Genomic DNA, 6,404 nt, shown 5'->3' on the forward strand with positions numbered 1-6,404 from the left:
ACCTGGCCCGGGGCTTGAACTCCATCTGGCAGGCCCCGAGGGTGCTGGAGCCCCCTGTCCTGCAAGCCAGTCGAGGGCCTGGGCGCTAGGATCCCTCTGGGCCTGGGGAGGCATTCCCCGGCCTGGCTAGGGTTCGGAACATGGGACCGGGCCCGGGGCTTTAACTCTGTCCGGCAGGTCCCGGGGTGCTGGAGCCCCCGTCCTGCAATCCAGCTGAGGTTCCGGGTGCTGGGGTCCATCGGGGCCTGCAGAGGCTCTCCCTGGCCTGGGGGTAGGGTTTGGAAGCTAAGCCCCAAGCCCGCCATGAGCAGGACGCCGTTTAGGCCCCGGTCGAGCGGGCGAGTGGATTTGTGGAGCCCTGGCCCCAGCCAAGCAGGTTCAGAGCCTCCCCGTGCCAGACTGACGCACCTGAGGGCCCACCGGAGGTCATGCCCGGGCCCCGGCAGCGCATGGGCAGCATATCCCCAGACCTGGTTACCTGGCAGACTGGGACCTGCTGGCACCCTGGCCCTGCCGAGCCCCAGTTCTCTCCCAGGGCTCGACAAATCGACGACCAGATGGCCGAACTTCCCTGGAAGTCCCGATGAGGTGCCATTCGCCTCCCAGATCCCAGCGAGGGCTCCAGGAGGTCGGGTACTTTCACGCTTTGGGTCCCCTCTGTCACCTCGCGTGCAGAGTTTACAAGAAAGGAGGGTAATTTCCCTCCGGATTACTAGGGACAGGGTACGCCCAGACACCCCTCCAAGGCTGGTGGTTCTCTGCCATGGGGACCAGATAGGCTATGCCTGGGTAACACCTCCCTAGGCCACCCGGGGCTTCCTTCCGCCAGGCCGACGGCATGTCAAATTGCCCAGGACGGGCTCCATGGCTCTTGGGCAGTCGTCCCCTGGGCGCCCGGGGCTCCATCCACCCCGGCGGCATGGAAAAGTGGCCAGGACGGGCTCCATGCGTCCCGGGCATTCGTCCCCCGGGCGTCCGGGGCTCCATCCAGGCTGACGGTATGGCAGAGTGCCCGGGTCGGGCTCCATGGTTTTCACGGTGGTCCTCCCCTGGGTGTCTGGGGGCTCCAGGCCGAAGGCATGGAAAAGTGCCCAGGACGGGCTCCATGCGTCCCGGGCATTCGTCCCCCAGGCGTCCGGGGCTCAATCCAGGCTGACGGTATAGCAGAGTGCCCGGGTCGGGCTCCATGGTTTTCACGGTGGTCCTCCCCTGGGTGTCTGGGGGCTCCAGGCCGAAGGCATGGAAAAGTGCCCAGGACGGGCTCCATGCGTCCCGGGCATTCGTCCCGGGACGGGGACGGGGACAGGGACAGGGTCGGGAGAGTCCAGGCGGCTTCACTTCCGTGTCCAGCCATCTGATCGCCCAGATTCCCTCGGCCATCTGGTCGCCCGGATCCCCTCGGGCATCTGGTCGCCCGCAACGCTTTCCTATAAGGGTGACCAGATGGCCGAACTTCCCTGGAAGTCCCGATGAGGTGCCATTCGCCGCCCGGATCCCAGCGAGGGCTCCAGGAGGTCGGGTACATTCGCGCCTTGGGTCCCCTCTGTCACCTCGCGTGCACAGATTACAAGAAAAGGGGGTAATTTTCCTCCGGATTACTAGGGAGAAGGGTACGCCCGGACACCCCTCCGAGGCTGGCGGTTCTCTGCCATGGGGACCAGATGGGCTATGCCTGGGCAACACCTCCCTAGGCCACCCGGGGCTTCCTTCCTCCAGGCCAACCGCATGTCAAATTGCCCAGGACGGGCTCCATGGCTCCTGGGCAGTCGTCACCCGGGCGTCCGGGGCTCCGTCCAGGCTGACGGCATGGAAAAGTGCCCAGGACAGGCTCCATGCGTCCCGGGCATTCATCCCCCGGGCGTCCGGGGCTCCATCCAGGCTGACGGCATGGCAGAGTGCCCGGGTCGTGATCCATGGTTTCCAGGGATGTCCTCCCCTGGGTGTCTGGGGGCTCCAGGCCGAATGCATGGAAAAGTGCCCAGGACGGGCTCCATGCGTCCCGGGCATTCGTCCCCTGGGCGTCCGGGGCTCCATCTAGGCTGACGGTATGGCAGAGTGCCCGGGTCGGGCTCCATGGTTTTCACGGTGGCCCTCCCCTGGGTGTCTGGGGGCTCCAGGCCGAAGGCACAGAAAAGTGCCCAGGACGGGCTCCATGCGTCCCGGTCACTCGTACCCCGGACGTCCGGGGCTCCATCCAGGCTGACGGCATGGCAGCGTGCCCGGGTCGGGCTCCATGGGTCCCGGGCAGCCCTCCCCCGGGCGTCCGGGGCTCCCACCTCCAGGCAGACGGCATGTCAAAGTGCCCAGGACGGGCTCCATGAGTCTGGGACAGTCCTCCCCCGGGCGTCTGGGACACCCGTCTCCATGAGGCCAACGGCATAGGCAAAGTACCCAGGACGGGCTCCATGGGTCCCGGGCAGACCTCTCCCCGGGCATCCGGGGCTCCCACCTCCAGGCCGACGGAATGTCAAAGTACCCAGGACGGGCTCCATGGGTCCCGGGCAGCTTCCCCCGGGCGTCCGGGGCACCCACCTCCAGGCCGACGGCATGTCAAAGTACCCAGGACGGGCTCCACGGGTCCCGGGCATTCCTCCCCCCAGGTCGTCCGGGCCCTAGAGCTCCGGTGGTCCAACCTGCGCCTGAGGCCCAGCCGGGGTCCAAGAGCCCTGCCTTGCGTGGGCAGGAAGTCAGGAACCCCACCGCGAAGGCTTGGGATGGATGGGGAGCTGGGAGTCCTTTCGATCCCGGCCATCTGGTCGCCCGCGATGCTTTCCAATGGGGCGACCAGATGGCTGGGCTTCCCTGGAAGTCCCGATGAGGTGCCATTCGCCTCCCGGATCCCAGCTAGGGCTCCATGAGGTCGGGTTCTTTTACGCCTTGGGTCCCCTCTGTCACCTCGCGTGCACGGATTGCAAGAAAGGGGGGTAATTTCCCTCCGGATTACTAGGGGCAGGGTACGCCCGGACACCTCTCCAGGGCTGGTGGTTCTCTGCCCGGGGGACCAGATGAGATATGCCTGGGCAACACCTCCCCCGGGCGTCTGGGGGCTCCATTCTCCGGGCCAACGGCATGGCTCAATGCCCAGGACGGGCTCCACGTGTCCCGGACAGACCGCCCCTGGGCGTCCGGGGCACCCATCTCCAGGAGGCCAATGGGATGGCAAAGTACCCGGGAAGGGCTCCACGGGTCCCGGGCAGCCTTCCCCCGGGCGTCCGGGGCTCCCACCTCCAGGCCGACGGCATGTCACACTGCCCAGGACGGGCTCCATGGGCCCCGGACAGACCTCCCCCCGGGCGTCCGGGGCACCCATCTCCAGGAGGCCAACGGGATGGCAAAGTACCCGGGAAGGGCTCCACGGGTCCCGGGCAGCCTTCCCCCGGGCGTCCGGGGCTCCCACCTCCAGGCCGACGGCATGTCACACTGCCCAGGACGGGCTCCATGGGCCCCGGACAGACCTCCCCCGGGCGTCCGGGGCACCCATCTCCAGGAGGCCAACGGGATGGCAGAGTAACCGGGAAGGGCTCCACGGGTCCCGGGCAGCCTTCCCCCGGGCGTCCGGGGCTCCCACCTCCAGGCCGACGGCATGTCACACTGCCCAGGACGGGCTCCATGGGCCCCGGACAGACCTCCCCCGGGCGTCCGGGGCACCCATCTCCAGGAGGCCAACGGGATGGCAGAGTAACCGGGAAGGGCTCCATGGGTCCCGGGCAGCCCTCCCCCGGGCGTCCGGGGCTCCCACCTCCAGGCCGACGGCATGTCACACTGCCCAGGACGGGCTCCATGGGCCCCGGACAGACCTCCCCCGGGCGTCCGGGGCACCCATCTCCAGGAGGCCAACGGGATGGCAGAGTAACCAGGAAGGGCTCCATGGGTCCCGGGCAGCCCTCCCCCGGGCGTCCGGGGCTCCCACCTCCAGGACGAAGGCATGTCAAAGTGCCCAGGGCGGGCTCCACGGGCCCCGGGCAGCCCTCCCCCCGGGCGTTCGGGGCACACATCTCCAGGAGGCCAACGGCATTGGCAAAGTACCCGGGAAGGGCTCCACGGGTCCCGACCAGGCTTCCCACGGGCGTCCCGGGCACCCTCCTCCAGGCCGACGGCATGTCAAAGTGTCCAGGACGGGCTCCATGGGTCCCGGGCAGCCCGCTCCCGGGCGTCTGGGGCTCCCACCTCCAGGCCGACGGCATGTCAAAGAGCCCAGGACGGGATCCACGGGTACCGGGCAGTCCTCCCCCGGGCGTCCGGGGCTCCCATCTCCAGGCCAACGGCATGGCTCAATGCCCAGGACGGGCTCCATGGGTCCCGCGCAGGCCTCCCCCGGACGCGTCCGGGGCAACCATCTCCATGAGGCCAACGGCATTGGCAAAGTACCCGGGAAGGGCTCCACGGGTCCCGGGCAGGCCTCCCCCGGGCGTCCAGGGCACCCACCTCCAGGCCGACGGCATGTAAAAGTGCCCAGGACCAGTTCCACGGGTCCCGGGCACTCCTCCCCCGGGCGTCCGGGGCTCCCTTCCCCGGGCCAAAGCATTCCAGAGTGCCCAGGACGGGCTCCACGGGTCCCGGGCGTCCAGGGCTCCCTTCCCCGGGCCAACGGCTTGTCAGAGTGCCCAGGACGGGCTACGGGCCCCGGGCGTCCGGGGCACCCTTCCCCGGGCCAGCGGCATGTCAGAGTGCCCAGGACGAGTTCCACGGGACCCGGACGTCCGGGGCTCCCTTCCCCGGGCCAACGGCATACAGGAGTGCCCAGGACGGGCTCCACAGGTCCCGGTCGTCTGGGGCTCCCTTCCCCGGGCCAACAGCTTGTCAGAGTGCCCAGGACGGGCTCCACGGGTCCCGGGCAGTCCTCCCCCGGGCCAACAGCAGGTCAGAGTGCCCAGGACGGGCTCCACGGGTCCCGGGCAGCTCCATGCCCAAACCCATTTGAAAACCCGCCGCAGCGAAGGGGTTATAGGCGGCCATCTATTCGAATGCACAAATGCATGCTGTGACATCGCATTCCTTTACAGCGAGATGCCTTGGCATCGCAAGTCAGTAGATCAACTTGATCTAGAGGACACACAAACTAAAGGCATAATACAATCTATTTTTCAAACTCCAACCTGCGCAACAGGAGGGAAAGTGTTGATATACTAGCCCCTTCAGTGCTAATGACGGCTCCTGCTCGTCACGATTCCAGTAGGGAAGGTGTTGGTACATTCCTTATGTTGGAGCGCCATCTAGAGCAAGTCCGGTAGATAATGTGTTTGCAATAGTAGCGCGCAATGCTTTCCAATGGGGCGACCAGATTGCCGGGCTGACATGGAAGGCCTGAGGTCCAGGGGAGGGTGGCCTCCCCATCCCGGGCGCTGTCCTTGGTCCTGCTGCGTGGCAGGGTGCCCGGGACGGGGTCCTGGAGGGCCCGGGAGGCTTCCCCCTGCGCCTCCGGGCTTGGGAGCCCAGGCTGGGCCCCGGGTCGGGTGCCACGGCCCTGGGCCCTGTCTCCCAGCCTGCCGCACTGCCAAGGGCCCGGAAAGGGGTTCCGGTGTGCCCGGGGAGCCTCCCCTTGCTTGGCTGGGTTCAGGAGCAGTGGCTAGGGCCCCTGAGGGCCCGGGGAGGGCGGCCTCCCCACCCCGGGCTCTGTCCTTGGTCCTGCTGCGTGGCAGGGTGCCCGGGATGGGGTCCGGAGGGACCGGGGAGGCGTCCCATGCACCTCCGGGCTTGGGAGCCCCGGCTGCGTCCAGGGGCCCGGCCGGGCCCCGGGTCGGTTTCTCCGGCCCTGGGCCCTGTCTCCCAGCCTGCCGCACTGCCAAGGGCCCGGGAAGGGGTTCCGATGTGCCCGGGGAGCCTCCCCTTGCTTGGCTGGGTTCAGGAGCAGTGGCTAGGGCCCCTGAGGGCCCGGGGAGGGCGGCCTCCCCACCCCGGGCTCTGTCCTTGGTCCTGCTGCGTGGCAGGGTGCCCGGGACGGGGTCCGGAGGGACCGGGGAGGCGTCCCATGCACCTCCGGGCTTGGGAGCCCCGGCTGCGTCCAGGGGCCTGGCCGGGCCCCGGGTCGGTTTCTCCGGCCCTGGGCCCTGTCTCCCAGCCTGCCGCACTGCCAAGGGCCCGGGAAGGGGTTCCGGTGTGCCCGGGGAGCCTCCCCTTGCTTGGCGGGGTTCAGGAGCAGTGGCTAGGGCCCCTGAGGGCCCGGGGAGGGTGGCCTCCCCACCCCGGGCTCTGTCCTTGGTCCTGCTGCGTGGCAGGGTGCCCGGGACGGGGTCCGGAGGGACCGGGGAGGCGTCCCATGCACCTCCGGGCTTGGGAGCCCCGGCTGCGTCCAGGGGCCCGGCCGGGCCCCGGGTCGGTTTCTCCGGCCCTGGGCCCTGTCTCCCAGCGTGCCGCACTGCCAAGGGCCCGGGAAGGGGTTCCGATGTGCCCGGGGAGCCTCCCCT

Source organism: Lissotriton helveticus, chromosome 5_1 (assembly GCF_964261635.1).
Source record: "Lissotriton helveticus chromosome 5_1, aLisHel1.1, whole genome shotgun sequence".
Classification (NCBI taxonomy): domain Eukaryota; kingdom Metazoa; phylum Chordata; class Amphibia; order Caudata; family Salamandridae; genus Lissotriton; species Lissotriton helveticus.